General features: G+C 50.6%; 1 protein-coding gene and 1 long non-coding RNA gene across 2 annotated transcripts in view; one reads left to right on the plus strand and one right to left on the minus strand.

Annotated features, from left to right (window-relative positions):
- LOC101073678 (PDZ domain-containing RING finger protein 4-like) overlaps positions 1 to 17,587 on the minus strand; it is a 57,804-nt gene that overhangs the window by 26,974 nt on the left and 13,243 nt on the right. The window lies entirely within an intron of this gene.
- LOC115250991 (uncharacterized) lies at positions 7,954 to 8,989 on the plus strand. Its single transcript, XR_003889527.1, has 2 exons — positions 7,954 to 8,048; positions 8,123 to 8,989. It is a non-coding gene; the product is annotated as an uncharacterized lncRNA (long non-coding RNA).

Genomic DNA, 17,587 nt, shown 5'->3' on the forward strand with positions numbered 1-17,587 from the left:
AGCGTGGTCTAATAACGCGTGGCAGAGCTGGTCTTTCGCCATAAAGGATCGGCTCCCCACGAGTATCCGTGCGCCCTGATTTGGGATTAATTAAAGGGCCTTTTGTACATGAATCATCACAGGCGGGCCGTGCTTCCTTCCATGACTCTGGCGTGCACACAGGTGGACGGACCGGACCGTGGGAAGCCAAGCAAAACACCTTTTCAACAACAATAAATTATTAAAAAGGCTTCAATATTTAATTCATGTGGGAACCTGTCCGAGGATAAAAATAGCACACAGCGGGCCGCCTGTCATTGTGACGCAGAGCGTGTTGTGCTCAAGCAGTCAATGCCACGGATATGTCACAGCCTGGAAGGCAATTTAAACTCTTTTAATGCCCAATTAGAGCTGGGTTTGGCTCTAGCTCCTGTTTCCATTCAATAAATAGGGATTACTGGTCAATTTGAACTGCAGCTAGCATGTTTAGCCGATGCCAATAGTGAATCCACTCGACCACAAGGAGAATGTGGCTTTCATTTTCTCATAAATAGGGGCTGATTCACATTTATATTTAAACGTGTAATATGATGACCACCACTATACCCGCAACAACCGCTTCAGCTGCTGAAGAAGTGTATAAAAACCACACTCGCGTGTCAGAAATGTGATAACTGGGGGAGCGAATTTGAATCAATGTCAAATTCGACCTTTTCCGATCGGACGAGTTCGCTCCTACGATCTAATCGGCAGGAAAACGCAGCACGTGGGGAGGAAAAACAGCCCCCAACCCCACTCCATCTTCTCTCCCTCATATTCCTCCAACCCCGGGCGGTGTGTGTACCCCGCCCTCCTGCCCCCCCCCACCCAGCACCACCTGTGGTGGACGCCCTCAGGACGTGCTGCCGCCGCCGCTTCCGCCACAGCTCGACCCAGACTGGGAACGTTGCCTCATTAATACGGCGGCTGTTACAGCTCCCCCAGCTGACCCGTGAAGAAAAGTAACCATGTGACATGCACGACGTGCTCGGGCACAAGCGCAGCGGCGTGCAACATTACAGGTTCAGAGGTCGGCTGTCTCCTGTCGCCTCAGGTGTTTAACGATATTTGTGGCTACGTGCAACTCCTCCGTGTGCCGCACGGAAGTTTTTTATTATTATTATGGTTTCTGACGTCCAGTAATAAAACCAGTCCAACCACCCAGTGGAGGGTCATGAACTCAAACTGGTTGTTTACATTACTTGGGTTAGCGTGACCTGTCCCGGGTTTATTCCTGCCTCTCCCCCACTCACTAGATAGATGGATCTTATTTAGATTAAGATATAGAGATAAATATAGTGTGATCAATAGTTTTTGCATCGCCATGAAAAGCTCAGGCTCGCAAACCTCAGCGACAACATGCAGCAAACGTGTATAACAGGCAGGTCATTGATTTCACTCTGCCTCCTGCCGGCTGAGGACCAGTCAATACCCGCTCAATACGCCTGTGATTGTGGATGAGGCGCTCCTGAAGGCACCACGGATCTATAGGGACAATAGGCTCAGAGGGCAAACGGGTGAGACTCCATCCCAACCTGTTCTGCTTCACCTGCTCATGTCCCGCACCAACTCAGAGGACCGGCGAACCCGCAAAATGGTACCGTGTCCTCTACCAGACCTCCGGAGTCAGAGTCACCATCGGGGCGTTCCACTTCAGGGACGCGGCAGCTCGTAGGAAATGGAAGTGACGGAGTCGAGACGTGGGCGGAGGACAAAGGGCAACAATCATGGAGGATGGAGGAAGGATGGGAGCAGCGTGGCGCCCGTTTCCAGGTCTGTTAGCCCGTTTCCAGGTGTGTTAGCCCATTTACAGGTGTGTTAGCCCGTTTCCAGGTCTGTTAGCCCGTTTCCAGGTCTGTTAGCCCGTTTACAGGTTTGTTAGCCCGTTTACAAGTCTGTTAGCCCGTTTACAGGTTTGTTAGCCCGTTTACAGGTTTGTTAGCCCGTTTCCAGGTCTGTTAGCCCGTTTCCAGGTCTGTTAGCCCGTTTACAGGTTTGTTAGCCCGTTTACAGGTCTGTTAGCCCGTTTCCAGGTCTGTTAGCCCGTTTCCAGGTTTGTTAGCCCATTTCCAGGTTTGTTAGCCCGTTTCCAGGTCTGTTAGCCCGTTTACAGGTTTGTTAGCCCGTTTCCAGGTCTGTTAGCCCGTTTCCAGGTCTGACGCCAGAAATAGAGACGTCAGGAAGTCTCACATCACATACATTGATATTCCAGAAGAAATCTGATAACCAGACTTTTTCCAACTATAGCGTTTGGCAGCATCATTTTTGTCCCGATCAAAGTCTCGGCTTTAACGATCTTGGTCTCCCGACTGTACATTCTTCAGCGGCGCCGAGGGTCAGGAAAGAAACCAGAAAATATCAAGAGGTGTTCCAGAGGATCAGCTTTAATCCTCCAATCCAGCAGAATGAGAAAGTCTCCGATTCGGCGGCAACGGCGGAGCTGCCGGCGGATCACACGCCTGTGTTCCAGCCCACAGATTAGTCTGGAATTAGGACCACGCCCAGGGGCCACAAATCTTATTTCCTGTCACCCTGATAAGAATGAGAGCAGGTGAAAACAGAGAGGAGCGACGAGGCGCGCCTGATTTAACATGTGGCGCGCACAGGTGGCGGAATGACGCCGGCGGGCTTCAGTTCATATGCGACGACCGTTGATGAAGCTGTTAAAATGGACAACAAAACGAGGAAGGGATTAACTATCGGGGTCCCCCGGGCATGAGGTGTCCTGAACCTGTTCCCGTCGCCATGGCAACCGCGCTCGTCTTCCACACATTCGCGTTTCTCAAAAAGAAACAGAGACAAACAAAAAACTGGCTGTGTGTAAACAGGTACATTAAACGCACCGCCGCGACCCTTGGAGGGGGTTTTGGGGATCCCAGGCGAACACGGTGGCAGGTCAGTTTCACCTCCACGTGACCACGTGTCCGCGTGACCAGCGTCTCGTTTTCCCAGATATGGAAGCACAGACGAACCGTGGGAATAAACTCCGGGCTCGGATACCAAGCGGCCGTCGTTGCAGAAGGCTGCGTTGTGTTTAACGAGCGGCGCCGACGGCATACCTGCTCCGACCCTGAACCGAGCCCGAGGCTCTCTCGGGAGGGAGAGAGCGACACCCCCGGATAAATGAGCGCCGGGGCCGGGGAATGTTACAAGGTGAGTCGTAAAACACTGAAACGCACCATCAAACCGCCCCGTTCGCTGTTTTTATAGAGTCCGTCTCAAGGTGGGTCGGCGGAGGTCAACGGCGCCTGTTTACGCTGCTGAAGAGGAGGCCAGGGTAACGGCGGATGAATTTACGACCCCCCCTCTGGAAGTGGTCCGGCAATGGTTTCCACCTGACAGCACACGGCAGATTAAACCAAATGGGGGTGGGGGGGATTCACAAATCAGCCAATGGTTCTGAAGAAGACAACAGGATCCATCAGAGGGCTCTTCAGCATCCCTGACCGCTCCACCATGAGCTCTCAGGAGGCTCCGCCCTCCTCTGAGTCCGCCATCTTCTAGAGGTGTCAGACAGACTTATTCCGTTTATTCAAATGGAAGCAAACCAGGAAAGTTCTGCCGGGGAAACACATCCTCCCTCCGGCTAAATTAGCAGAACGCAGCTGCCCCATATGCTAGCTCCATTTGAGCGTAAATAAACAAAGTTTTATGCCCGTTAATGATGTTTTACATCATTCCGCCGCCTTTTATTTCGGGATTAATGGTTTCATGGTTGGGGGGGGGGGCAGAGAAATGGAGTATCAACTCAGCGGCAAACTTCTGCGCTCAATTCTCTCTGGAAGAGAAAAGAGGGGTTTATGTATTTCCAGGGAAAGATCCCCAACACGGGGTTTATGAGCGAGGAACTGGGCGGGGTCAGGAGGACGCGGGACCAGTTTTACACAATAAACCGAAATTATGGAGCCTCTGACCTTTAAAACAACCCTCAGGGATTCTGCAGGGTTCCGTTCTCCGTTCCTTCGCCCCTTCCTGCTCCCGACACCACCGACCTGCTGTTAGTCAGCGCCGTGCGTTTAATCCCTCGTTGCTTATCTCACCCGAAGGCGCCCCCGCCAAATCCTTCCTGCTGGAGATTTACAGTCGGCCATTTTGTGGACTAATTGCTCCGTGTTGGCGTGGGGAGGTCAGCCACGGCCGGCACATGGGGGCGGCGGGCACACCTGCTAGGGTAGTAAAGGTGAGCCAAGCAGGAGGTTAAACCTTCGCACCGGGAGTCCCCTTGACTCCTGGAGACTAAAACCTGGCAAATTAAACCAGACTGGGCTCTATTGCTTGGAGATGGACGTCATCTTTCTCCCCAACGGAGGGATTTGGTCTCAGATTTCACAGCAAATGTCAAAACATGAGTATAAAACAGAAAAATGTCCTATTTCCACATTATGCACGCCTTCAAGTAATATTAAGAGCACACTTTACTGCCCCCCCACCCCCCACCCCACCATGCTGGTATTTTAGATATCATGCAGGTATTATTAGATCTGCCGTCCACTTCATCCTCTCCTCTCTTTGGGCTCGAGAGGCAGCCGATTAGGCCACTTTTCAGCGTTTGCATATTAACTGGCAGCTAAGCTCAGTATCACTCGCCGCCTAATAGCCACTAATGAAACCTTTTTTAAGGGCTACTACAGATTCCAGAGCCGCTCTCCGTTCGCTGGTCTGAGCCGACACACCCCAGCGTTGGCTGACTTTATCACTGTGACCCCTCCATCTTTTTAATTAACCGCCATTTGCTAATCACATATAGGCCACTTTCCCAGAGCCATACGCCCTCCATCAGTGAGCAGGGACAAAGGCCCATTAACGGGGCCCCTCCGCATCATTACTCCTACAGGGATTCCCGGGGTCAATTTGGAATCAAGAGCCGTAAGATATGCACAACCAGGCAGGTGGAATGATTACACAAGTAAAAAAAAACGGGTGTATATTTTTGATATAGTGGCGTGTTTCTATATATTCCATCAACTTTAGAGCCGTAAACTAGCAAACCCCCCCGACGCCGTAAAAGCACGCAGGTTATAAACGCGCCCCTCTACCCAAAGGTTAGCATCCAAATCATCGATCCGGCTCTTACCTTCTTCTGTAATTCATGTCCCCACAGCTCGGCGAGCGCGGCACGCCGCGGCTCACATTAGCGGGAGAGCCCGTAACTCTGTGCAGCTGTTCCTGCCAGTGACAGGCATCAATAACCGGCGCCAGACCTGTGCTTCGTAATTGTGTTGGAGGGGTCATTGCGGGGTCAACAGGGCACCGCGCCGGCCTGTCTAATGAAGGGAACACGACTCTCCCTCACACCAGCACCCCGCGCAGCCATCTCCAATCCCAGGGCCCATTGCCCGTGTCAATCACGCCATCGGTAATAGATCCGCGGTACAGTGAGCACCAGGAGGCGTCCAATCATCAGAAGATATGGCGCCGTGGCCGGTGGGATCATGGCCCGGCTGATGAATTCGGTCGGGTTTGTTTACAGGAGAACCGGAGAGCAGATTTTAATCTTGATAGCAGAAACCGCTGGAAGGTAAACCACGGTTTATATTACAAGACTCGGAAAACGACCAGCTAAAACAGACTGAGCATAGAAACCAAAGATGTGACCGAGGGGGCATTTTTTAGGTCGCTGTGTTTGCCCCGCCCCCTGTGTTGCTCATGGTTTTCACATATTGGGCTGTCATGAAATGTAAGAAATAAACGAAAAGAACGCTAATGCCAGTTTTTACCGCTTTGAGCGCATTTCTCTTGTAAATGATGTTTTATTGAATTAATCCCCAGCTAGCCTCTCCAACATTGGATTGCACAGACTATTTTCCTTCTGTCCACTTTCACTTTCCAGCTTTTCCCTTCCAATCGTTCTCCCCCAGCGCAACATGCGGTGGCGCTTTAGCGAGAAGCTCATTTCCTTAAAAATCCCATCACTTGAGAAGAGCTCTGACAACAACCTCCCAGGGAAGAAGGAGGGAAAAAAACTCTCCCAGTGATGGACGACAGCCCATCAATGGCGACTGGTTGGCGCGCGTTGCGGTAGACCTTGAAATAATCGCGTGTCAGCCCGGAGCGAGCGAGGTTAGCTTTCGAAGTCGTAAGTGGAATTAGCAGAGCTCCTGTCTGGATGCTTGTAGGCGTCCGCGCAGGTGTGAACAACAGCTGCGCGTCTGCTGAAATAACCCGAGTAAACAGCCGTTTCATAAAAAACGTCCGCCGTGCTGTACATCCACGCTGAGGTTTTATTAACTGGAGCACCGATACGTCGTCGCGGCGCGTGGATTAGCACGCGGTGAATAGCTTTGGATACGCGGAGCGCAAACCACATCGAATTAGCGTCCGCTCTGATCCAAAGATGCTCCCCAACATCAGTCAATTACAGAAAATGCTGCAGAAAACAAATGATGGATGAGGGTGAACTGGAGGAGAAGATGGAGGTAGCGAGAGGGGGGAGGGGGGGAGGTGCACAGAAGGGGAGATGGAGGTGGCGTGCGGAGACGCTGGGAGAGAATTACAAAGAATGTTTGAGAGAAATACGGCTGCACGTGTCAGCGAGCGGCCCGAGACATCAGCAATATGTAAAAATAACCTGTCCAATTATGAAGAGAGACTGCTCGCCTCCCCGTCCGGCGTGTTTTACTGTACGCCATCCGACTCGCCCGCCCGCGCCTCGTATATCCGACTGCTGTATACATTTGAATGCGGCCGTATATTGCTTCTGATAATGTAATTCCAGAAAATAGATTGGGAATGTCCACTGTCTTTTATGAAGACGGATGCTTCTGTCAATATCCCGGGGCTGGCTAGTGCTAGCTTGCCGCGCCGCATAGGACTTTCCAATTCCCCAACAATAATATTGGTCTTTAACGCTTCCTGGACAATGTATGGCTGCCGCTGTTCCCATTTTCCATTTAATAGCGTCTAAAAGGGGAATTTATCTCAGTGAATTAGCTCCTGTATAACATGACTGTATCATGGATCATAAACTTTAGGTCAATACGGAGTGGGCACGAGGCGGCTAGAGGGAGAAAAAGAATCGAGTCCTTCCCGGATGCTGCTGCTCTGGGAACTTTATCTCATTCCTGCTGCCTCTACGGGGCGTCCCGCTGTAGCCGTTTGCTCATCGGCCTGTTACCTTGTATTGGTGTCAGAGTAATTGGCTATTTCACACGTGTGGGAGTTGAGTTGGTCGAGGGTAAAGGCCAGGCAACCAGGCTGTCTCTGTCCTGCACCACACTCATCCATCAATTATTATCAGGCACACGGGGAGCCGCTGCGGCCCTGAGCCGGCACTTCGTCAAACCTCATCCGGGGCTCCCTGCTAAATCCATTAGCACGCGGTTCTACTCCGCTGCCTGAATGTGAAGGTTTACAGCTCCGATTAAGAGCGCTGCAAAACCTGGTCGCCGGCATCGTGATGAATGACTGAATTTATTTTGCAGGCACTGAGGCTCTTCTGATGAACATAACTGAGGTGCTAGCGTGTAGCACAGCGTCAGTTAGCGAATGTTAGCATGAGCAGGTGACATTTTTGAATGAGCCCGTACATGGACCATCACCCACCACAGGCTCAATGTTGCTTCTTTTGTATTACTTTGACCTTCACAATAAAAGACACTGCAGGCAGACACAAAGATGCTGTTTTTTTTCCAATTAAGTTTTATTTTGAAGGACCGAAATCCCTCATCTGTTTTTCAAAATGTGAAAATAAGCTGTCAACGAGTAACGAGAGGCTCCAGGAACCAAAAGAGCAACACTGCTCACCCCACAGACATTCATTTAGATCCCTGCAGCACGAGATGAATACGGCCAACATCATCCTCAGCAGCTCGTTATCCTCCTGGTCAATTAAAAGAGGCGACTGCTCGCGTTGTGTCGCTACTGAATGAGGAGGAATAGATGAAAGCAGCCAAATGGCGCCGCTCCCTTCAACCAATTGAACCAATTTGCTTTGATCTCAATAAGCCACGCCCACTGACTCTGTGATACATATTTGCGAGAGCGGGTCACTGTGCTGGACGGACGGACGGACAGAGGACGGACCGGATGTGGTAGGAATCCCTCTGGAGACACATCAGAAGTTCCACTCAGCAGCCCAACGCATTACATTTATGTCTTTGATGAGAACGCCCAGTTGAAAGCACCAAAGCATCAAAGGCGCAGCCAGCGGGATCCCGCTCAGGAACTCATCACCGGGAGGCAGATGATGACACGGAGACGGATGATCTCAGACAGCAGAAATTAAAGATGGAAAAAACAAAGATAAAGCCAGAAAAGCAGAGCAGCAGATGGCTTTTAATTGTTGTTACAGGCTGGAGAGGCAGAAGAGAAGCTGCCTGGCAGCGTTCCTCGCCGGGCCCCAGCACGGCCCGTTCCTGGAGAAGAACCTCCTTTATCTCCTCATTCACGCTCACCTCTACGTGAATGTACGCCTAACGGCTTCGGGGAGAAAAGCACACCGCGCGTTCCTCTGATGAAAAGGTCTTCACGGCTCCGCCGCGCCGCCTTTCCCTCAGTGATGCAACTTTTATTCCCGATTTCCATCACGCCGTCTGAGGAACGGGCCGCCGTTCGTCCCGTGTTTGGGGCTTTTGGCAGCTTAGTAGCCCGACGCTACACACGCCTTTATATTCATAAAAAGCCAATAAGTCTCTCTCTCTCCCGCCTCACATCCCTCCATCTCTCCCTGATCTAAAAGTGAGGCTGACAGTGAGGGAGGGGGGGCTGCCGGTTGGTTGCCTGGGCCCCCGCCGACAGGTCGTGATAGGTGTCATCTATCACCTATGAAAAGGCCTGAGGGCTCGCCACACCAATCACAGCAGGTGCCAGATGCTTGAGTGGAAGCACGCACGCACACACACACACACACACACACACACACACACACACACACACACACACACACACACACACACCAAACAAACAGCCTGGCAGTCGTGTAAAACAGGCCGCTGGTTTTTGACAGGCAAACACTGGCGCATGTGGAAGAAAGTGTTGCTTGGAAAAGGAAAAAAATAAAAAAATAAAGAAGAATTTTGATCCACTTTCACTTTTAAAGCTGTTCCTTCTTTCTAGGAGGCGACATTTTGCTCCAAACTATGTGCAGAACAGCAGCGAAGAACAAAGCGCAATGATTTCACCCTCAAGTTACCACCACAGACGGAGGGGAGATATTAACACCCCCCCCCCCCCACACACACACACACACACACACACCACCGACTGTGACAGACCAAAATGAAAGGCCACCTTGCTGCACGAGTAATTAAAACAGCAACTTTCCTTCTGTGAGCACCGAGAGGAGCCGGGAATTATGAGCCCACCTGTCAAAAGCCAACACGCCTTTTCCAGCTTTGAGGGACGTTCCCGATATTTAGGAGAAAATCAACACTCAGGGAGATACGAACCTATACGGAGATTTAAATTAGACGGACAAAAATGAGGAATAAATCAGAAAGATGAATCAGAGCCTTCACACACACACACACACACACACACACACACACACACACACACACACACACACACACACACACACACACAGCCATTCCCTTATGCTATGCATGCTAACAAAATCATCCAATTACTGATTGGGAATAGCCATATTAGGGTACGTAATAACCTCTCTGGAAGCCCCACCCCCCCACCCCCCCGCCTCTCCTTCAATTTGATTGATCGCTTTTGCTCAACCACTGCGGCCCAAATATGATTCATTGACTTTTTAATCTGCAGCATTATTCAAACGCAGCTCCGCAGTCAGAGTTTAGTTTGAGTCATACTGAACGCTTGCTGGCCGTGTGTGTGTGTGTGTGTGTGTGTGTGTGTTGGGTGGGGGGCAGTGAAGCGACCGTGTGGAGGTAATGGACCTCTCTGCTGTGTGTTGCCAGCAGGGCTGAGAGGGATGAAGGGCGCTCCTATGGCTGCCTTTACATCACACTCCACTGTTAAAATGTCAATTTTCCCAGATGGAGGCCGACGTCTGAATCGGTCTCCGGCTCGGACCGCTGTTGGTTCAGCACCCAGGAACCAAAAGGTTGAATCGGAAGAGAGAGCAGGTACGGGAACGCCGCTTCCATCTTCGGGCCCCAGAAAGACAGAACTCAATAAATGATGTCGGCTTTCCACGCTGGTGACAAAATAAATTTCAATTACGGCCACGTGAAATTGGATTTCCTCGGAGTATTAGGGGATTGAGGATCGTTGGAAGGGTTCACGCTTCTGATTGGGTCCCTTTTTCTTTAACAATCATGCCGACAGGATTTTGAAATCAATAATTCACTTCAGACAGACGCCATTTCCCCCGTTACAGCTCCAATCCTGACGATCACCGGCTGCATTTCCTTCCAGCAGGTGGCTCCGCCCCCATTTTAGGACCCGTCTCACAATTTTATTGTCACGCTCTCAGATCATTGAGCTGTTAAAGCCTTTTACAATTATTGGAGATCGAATGAAAGATGGTGATAAAAGATCTGATGATACGAGACGATGCTGTCGAGGTTTATATTTCGTGATACCAGCAGCCCCTAATAAGATTCCAGGATTGTTAGCAAGAACCAGCTAGCATTTTGCTTCCAGCATTAATCAAGGGGTTGTTTCCTCTGTAGCTTCTAACACACGACCCTCTTGTCTTGTCTTGACACGCTACCCGGCGATGTGAGCGGACCGCACGAGGTTGGACGTGCAAAACTGGCGATCCCTCGTGGCCTTCTAGCAATTCCAGGTGATTTTTCCACCCGCTTCACTGCTTCACCGTTGAACGGCTTCCATTAACGCCGGCGAACCTCACAAAAGCCACTAAGAACGACGAACTCCGCTAAAACTTCGCCCTGCAGCTGAAACTGCCAATCTGCCGATCCACAATTCCCAGAAAAGGAAACCTGCAGGGGAATGAGAAAAGCCCAGGTTCATCGGAAAGTCTTTGAAAAAGAAAAAGCAATCCCATCAGCCCTGAAAAACCCGTAGCAGCGAGTTCGAGATGAAGCTTGATGAACACGCGGCGCTCTCCCCTCACCAGGAAACGGACAGAACTTGCCAGGACTGCTCAGAAAATACAGTTTTCCCAGTTTCGAGGGGAAAATGAAAATAAATAGTTTCATTCCAACACCCCCGTGTAGCTGTAACGCTCCAGAACAATCGAGCAGAACCGACATTTTTACTGGCACGGTTCAATTTCTGCCGCAAACCCGACGCCAGCTCAGCGGGTCTCAAGGACCTCTCCAGGCCGTAAACACGCTTCTCACACGGAGGTCCCGCCTCCCTCGCCGGCGGGAGGGTTCTCGCTCACCCGAGAGCACCGCTGCACGATCGCCGTGGCCCAGACGTGCGTCCCGTGGACGAGTCCACTCCACAGGTGTGTCACACGGGCCTCGTTTCACTGCAACACTGATGCGGAGGTGACAAAATATAGGACGGCCTTGTGTGTTCTCTCATTTCTGTATTCTAACAATTAGGATGGTAACATTGGGACCGGGTTAGGGGGCGGCATTGGGGGCGTCGCCCATGTATAATGCATACATCAGCCCTCACAGCGGGCTGCGATAACACCCTCAGATGCTGGTAATGGTTGCCCTAGCCCGCCGCGATAGCGTTTCTATCACCAATAAGATGTTTTCCCATCAGAAGGGGGGCCGAAGGGCGCCTGGCGGACACCGAGGAAGAAAAGGGGAGGGCGGGATCAGCCATGCGTGACCTTTAGAGCCCCGAACAGACGACGACGGACGTCAATACAATCAACCGATGGGAATAAATACAGAATCGTTGGCGGAACGGGACCAAAGAACCCCTGTTAACGTCCCGATTGCTGCCAGACCAAAGAGGATTTGAAGGCCGCTTCATTTAGTATTCTCATTTACAGGCTGTTCCTCAAACTTCTGTGGGTCTCCACAGCCACAGGGGAAATTTAAAGTGCGTTTTCAGACATCAACAAAATCTTTCAACAACCTGCTTTGAATATCCCGACAGACTTCCTACAGCCAAGATAAGAAAATAATAGAATCCTCAAAAGGGGTTTTTTCATACATCTTTTTTCCCCCCCCCCACCTCTGAATCCCATCAAATAGCTCTTCTCTCCGAGTATTACCCAGATTTTTAAATCCCACCGGCGCACAATAACTACAAAACCTTCCACAAACACCGAGCCGGAGCTCGGTTCGCCGCCGGTTTATTCTGTAAAACGCCACACAAACGCCACGTCTGCGACCATCGTAACGATGAGTTAATGAAAGCTACTCGGTTAAACGACCTCGCGGTCGGCGTAAGGATTTAAGATTTCAGTTAATTGAAGCACGCAGCTGCGCATGCCTGGGCGCCTTTTACGGGTTGGGAGAAAGAGTTAATACCCCGGTAGCTGCCACTGTAACTGCCCCAGAGGACGCAGCTGCACGCCGGTGCGAAGCGTCTTCACCCTTAAAGTCCACCTCAAACCCACCAAAGTTCTCCACCAAAAACAGCCTTTTACAGTTCAGGCGCATTAAAAGAAAAAGTCTGTTCAACCAGAATTTGACTGGATGTCCCGTAAATACCGCGGACCTCTTGATTCGACGCCGACCAGCGCGGCCGGTTCCGTCCGTCTGGGGCGGCGCCGGTTTAACGCAGCTGCAGCAGAACTGCATCACCAGGACATCCATCACGGCTCTTCAAAAGCCCCCCCGTGTCATTACAATGTCCGCTTGAGTAAAAGCAGTAACACAAATCAAAGCCGGGACACTGAGCGACACCTTCTATCTGCCCCCCCCCACCCACCCCCCCACACTGATAAAGGGCACGGGTGGCATAAATTCAGCACTAAATGGCCAACTGTCATGTAGAAGGTGAGGGATCACGTCACGTTCACAGACGTGAGCAGATGCCTGTGAAGGTCTAATGACGGTGACCGTGTGACGTCAGTGTGTGTGTGTGTGTGTGTGTGTGTGTGTGTGTGTGTGTGTGTGTGTGTGTGTGCTTCAGACAAACACCCACACCAGTCTGAGACGACGTCGCGGAACCCTCAGCGTAGACACGGCGTAATGGTCTGCTGATCTCACAGATATTAAAACAGTGTGTGACGGGATTCGTTTGACCTTAATTTGTGTAACGCGCAGGGACAATAAACACAACAACACAACACAACACAAACGACCCGGTGAGGCGAACACCAGAGCTGGTGCAGCCATCTTTGACCAGCCTCAACTGTGTTCCCTGAAGCTGTTTTGGGTTTTTTAATTCCGTGCAACGTGGGTTAAACCACGATCGTGAATCCCCAGCTGCACGAAGGCCAAACGATTCTCTACGACGAGCGAATGTCACCGTCGGCGAGTGAACTCGGCGTAGTCGAGCCGTTCTGAAGCCGTGAATATTGGAAAAAAAATCACATTTCAACAATACAGCCGCAAAGCTGGAGGTGAGTGAAGAGTCACGGTCGCGTCTAATCAGAGCATCTTACAGCCTTTCCGAATATAAAAAGCTACGCTAACGCTGAGCTTTAAAGCAGCTCCAGTACGACTGCACCCTCACGCACCATTGATTTCATATCAGACTTGGAACCTGCACTCTTCTTTCACCCTGGAACTGCAGCTCACACACGTTAGCTTCAATCAGCCAAATTCTGTTTCAGCGCCGTCAACCCGCGGCAAGAAGGTTCTGGGTTCAATCCTGGCTCAGGCTGTTCCATGTGAAGTTCTTCTTGGAGGCTATAAACAGCCTAGAGGTAGGAGAGTGTGAGAGGAATAAGTGATAGTTGACAGAAAATGGGCTCAGGATGGAACAAAATGCTAAAAATATGTTGCAGGGTGGATTAGTAGTGAACCACCAGTAAGCAGGCTGGGTCGATAAAGCCCAAATCAACCTAAATAATGGAGATTTTACCTAAATTTATTATAAAACGAAGGACTTTCAGTTGGTTCTGGATCCATCAAGACTTTCTGTCCTTGTGTGTGTTCTTCAAAAAGCTGGGAACACATATTTATGCTTACATTATAAGATTTTTCAATCCAATAAATCTCTAAGCTGATAAAGCGTGCGGAGGAAACTCCAACATTTGGCAAATGATGGCTCGAGGCTCAAGTGTGTGAGCTCATCGATTACATCTTCCTACATCAACAGAGCAGCGGCGCCGGCAAAACAAACTGTTTAACCTTGCTGTGAATAGATTTGCATCCATTACACCCAGATGTGGCGTTTGGGAGGGAAAGACAAAGAGGAAGGCTGCCTCCTCTCCCCCCCCCCGGTGGAGACGAGTCACACCAGCATCTTGGAGGATAAGCAAATTCATTAACGGCTTCTGGCGGCACAGGAGACGGGATTAGCCACCGCATTATGCCGCAATGTAATTGAAAATTTTTAAAAAGGCCGTCTCATTTTTCACACAAATGTGATTGGATGTGCTCCCGTTGTGCTGGGGTTAACCGCGGCGATGCCGTAATTCGATTACGGCCCTAATAAAGATGTGAAGTGTTACAGGAGGCTGAGCGGTTCCTCTCCACGGCACCATTTTCACACCGTTATTGTGAAAACACGAGTGTCTGGGAGCGAAGGCGGCGGATGTCGCGGTGATTCTCCACGTGTAATCGCCGCGGACGGCGGCTCCGTGCTCGCGATGGCGGGTTATCCCACCAGGAAGTGGAGGCGGGTCAAACACGCCGGGCCTCCCACCTCTCGGCTCGGTCGCCACGGGGACGTGTGGAAATTAGCAAATGACAGAGTGGCTGCGTTTTATTATTTGATAAGAAACACAAGAGAAATCAATAAGAGATCTGGAGGTGTGGGGCTATTAAAGGGCAGAGAGGGGGGGTCACATTCCACCCACCAAAAATCACATTTTCCATCTTTCTTCTTGGTTACAGAAGCATCTGGGCTGGAAACTGGAGAAAATATTCCTAATTAAGATGTATGACATTGTCAAACAGTTGGGGAGGGGGTGCGTGACAAGGAAGACAGCCCCCTTTGTTGCTTATGTGTCAAAGCGTGAACTCGGGAATGGATGAGAACAACCAAACTATGGCAAAGATCTTCTATGTGGACGGATGGTCTACGTAGATCTTCTCCGTGCACAGATCCTACACTGCCTCCTCAAACCATTTGGGTCCCTGTTGCATTACAAAAAATCTAAAAATTTAGATTTCAGAGCAAAGAAAGTCTATCTGAACCAAACTATGAATTATAAATGAGATATGAAGTAGTTTTTGGGTAGATAAATACAAAACCTATCTGTACGCGTAGTGAGCGTCGCCTCCGTGATTTTGCCCAACCTGCGTCACGTGTTTACGAGCAGACGCGCAGATGAGTGACCCGCCTTCAGAGGTAAAAATCGATGCTACTTTAATGTAAAAAGATGACCCGCAGGAATATGGGTCTCTCTCGCCGTGAGTTAAGACACTGATATAAATTTGCCACGCGGTGGAGGTAACCACACGGGCCCGAAATGACACGCAGGGAAAATAATAACTCCACTTTCAGGATTGTTCTGATCAATATTTAATCTATGGAGCAGAGGGGGCCTCCAGGATGGCGAGGACACCTTCTCCGCTCGATTCAGCGACAGACACTATCCCCCCCCCCCCTGTTCTTTCCATCAGGCCTAGCACACCAATGATCTGACGAGAGCGAGATCTTTTCACTCAATGACCGCACGGAACGAGAGGAGGACGGGCGCCAAAATAGAGGAGGAGCAGCAGAGAGAAAACCACTTGTGTCTATTTATTGGCTCATGAATCAATATGGCTTTTCTTCTGCTGATAGACCCCCGCTGTCAGGGGGAGCCGAGTATCAATCGCTTCCACCTGGAGACGGGCCGCCGCGGCAAGGTCGCCGCTGATAGCCTGGCACCGGTTTGTGAGGGGGGGGGCGGACTGAGGCGATGACAACGGCCTGATAGGAGGGATATAAGCTGCATTACTCATCTCACACACGACCGACGGCAACACTGCTGATTACCGGGGGGGGGTGATTTAGGGAACCACGGCTGAGGGCTCGTAAACACGCAGGACGCTGCATACGCTCCGTGTTTCACGGTGATTTTGGGCACCATTAGGTCGATTTGCTGACCTGCAGATCCCAACGCAACAATAAAACACGGTGTCTGTGGCTCATCAGGCACTCGACGCAGCTCTACCAACACGCCGTCAACTAACCGGATCAGCACCAATATCTATATTCACCATAGGTTCTCCTGAAAATTGACGGCATTAACAATATTTTTGAGATGGAATTTATTAAAGAAATAACTACAAATCATGCAGGAAGGCAGCAACCTTCAGCACAAGGATGCATTTACAACCTGCCAGCTCCAGGAAGTGTGCATATATTAGACTACAGAGCTGTAAGTAGGTGCGCTCGATATATCTACAGCGGCGTGGAAAGCAAGTGACCTATTTACGCAATCACCTGATGTATTATACCCACAACTCTGATCCCCCGACTATGCTTTCTTTGACAGACTTCGGGGAATTAAGCGACGTCGTGGAAAATGCTGAAGGGATTCCTGCAGGCGTCGTCGTTGGGCACATGTGGAATCCCGTTTCGCGCAGCAACAACACAACCCAACCCACCAACATGATTTATGGCCGCGCTGGAATTAAGCGCAGTGGTAAAGCCGGAAATTGCTGCAGTTGTGCTTAAAAGGCTCATTGATTCAAATGGAACCCATCAAGAGATGCAGCATTACGCGATATTAATAATTAAAACAACTTCATATCGCACTTGTAAGATTTCAAGCTCATCAGAGGGACGGAGCTACGTCGTGTTTGATTCTCCTGGAGGGGCCTTATCAGATGGGGTCAGTGCCAGTGCAGCACCGTCCGTAATTAACTGCCAAGGCCGATCTGTGGGAGGTGTCCCCATGTCAGACCGGCAGGATGCTACATTAAGAGCCCTGAAGGTGTTTGACGAGAACAAAGACCAGCCTGCGACACCCGCGACACCAGGAAACGCTGCCTCTGATTAACTTCAATTAACAAAGCTGGGAGACAACCGGCTCTCCGAGCTGATAACCAAGCGCTCCGGCTCCATCTGGAAGAGGAGAGGAAGAGGAAATCAAAACCAGCGGCTGATATTAATTCCCCTCAGTGCGTCGGGGAAATGAAGCCTGGGTCTCCGCAGGTATCTGTAATAATATTATATACATGATATCGCTTAATTACAGGGCCGGGGACACGCAAGGCCATCATCCGGATTTTGTCGTGCCTGCCAGGCAGCTCCCATCAATAAGGCAGGTTATTATTCAAAAGATGGGCAAATATTTCATATTTCACATATTTCTGGGCTGCGCGCACACACACACACACACGCACACACTCTCCACTTTATATTTCTCATTTTCTCCATCTTGGTTGTTTACGATTTTCTTTGTGAACAACCCTTTCCACCAACGGCGCCTCTCCTCCGCCACAACCTGGCTGTTGTCGCCACATTCAAGAGCTTCAATGTAAATGAGAGTTGGTGCACATGGCGGCGGCGGGGGGAGCGACGAGGCAGCGTCTCAGCCCGCCTGCCTGATTGCAAACTGCCAAAAAAGGAGATAGGACAGCTCGGTGGCGGCGCCCCCCCTCCCTCGCCACGGAGACCCCCTCCAGCCAATCAACCCGCTCATCAACCACTGGGAGAGACAATCAGAGCT

The sequence above is a fragment of the Takifugu rubripes genome, chromosome 9 (assembly GCF_901000725.2).
Source record: "Takifugu rubripes chromosome 9, fTakRub1.2, whole genome shotgun sequence".
Classification (NCBI taxonomy): domain Eukaryota; kingdom Metazoa; phylum Chordata; class Actinopteri; order Tetraodontiformes; family Tetraodontidae; genus Takifugu; species Takifugu rubripes.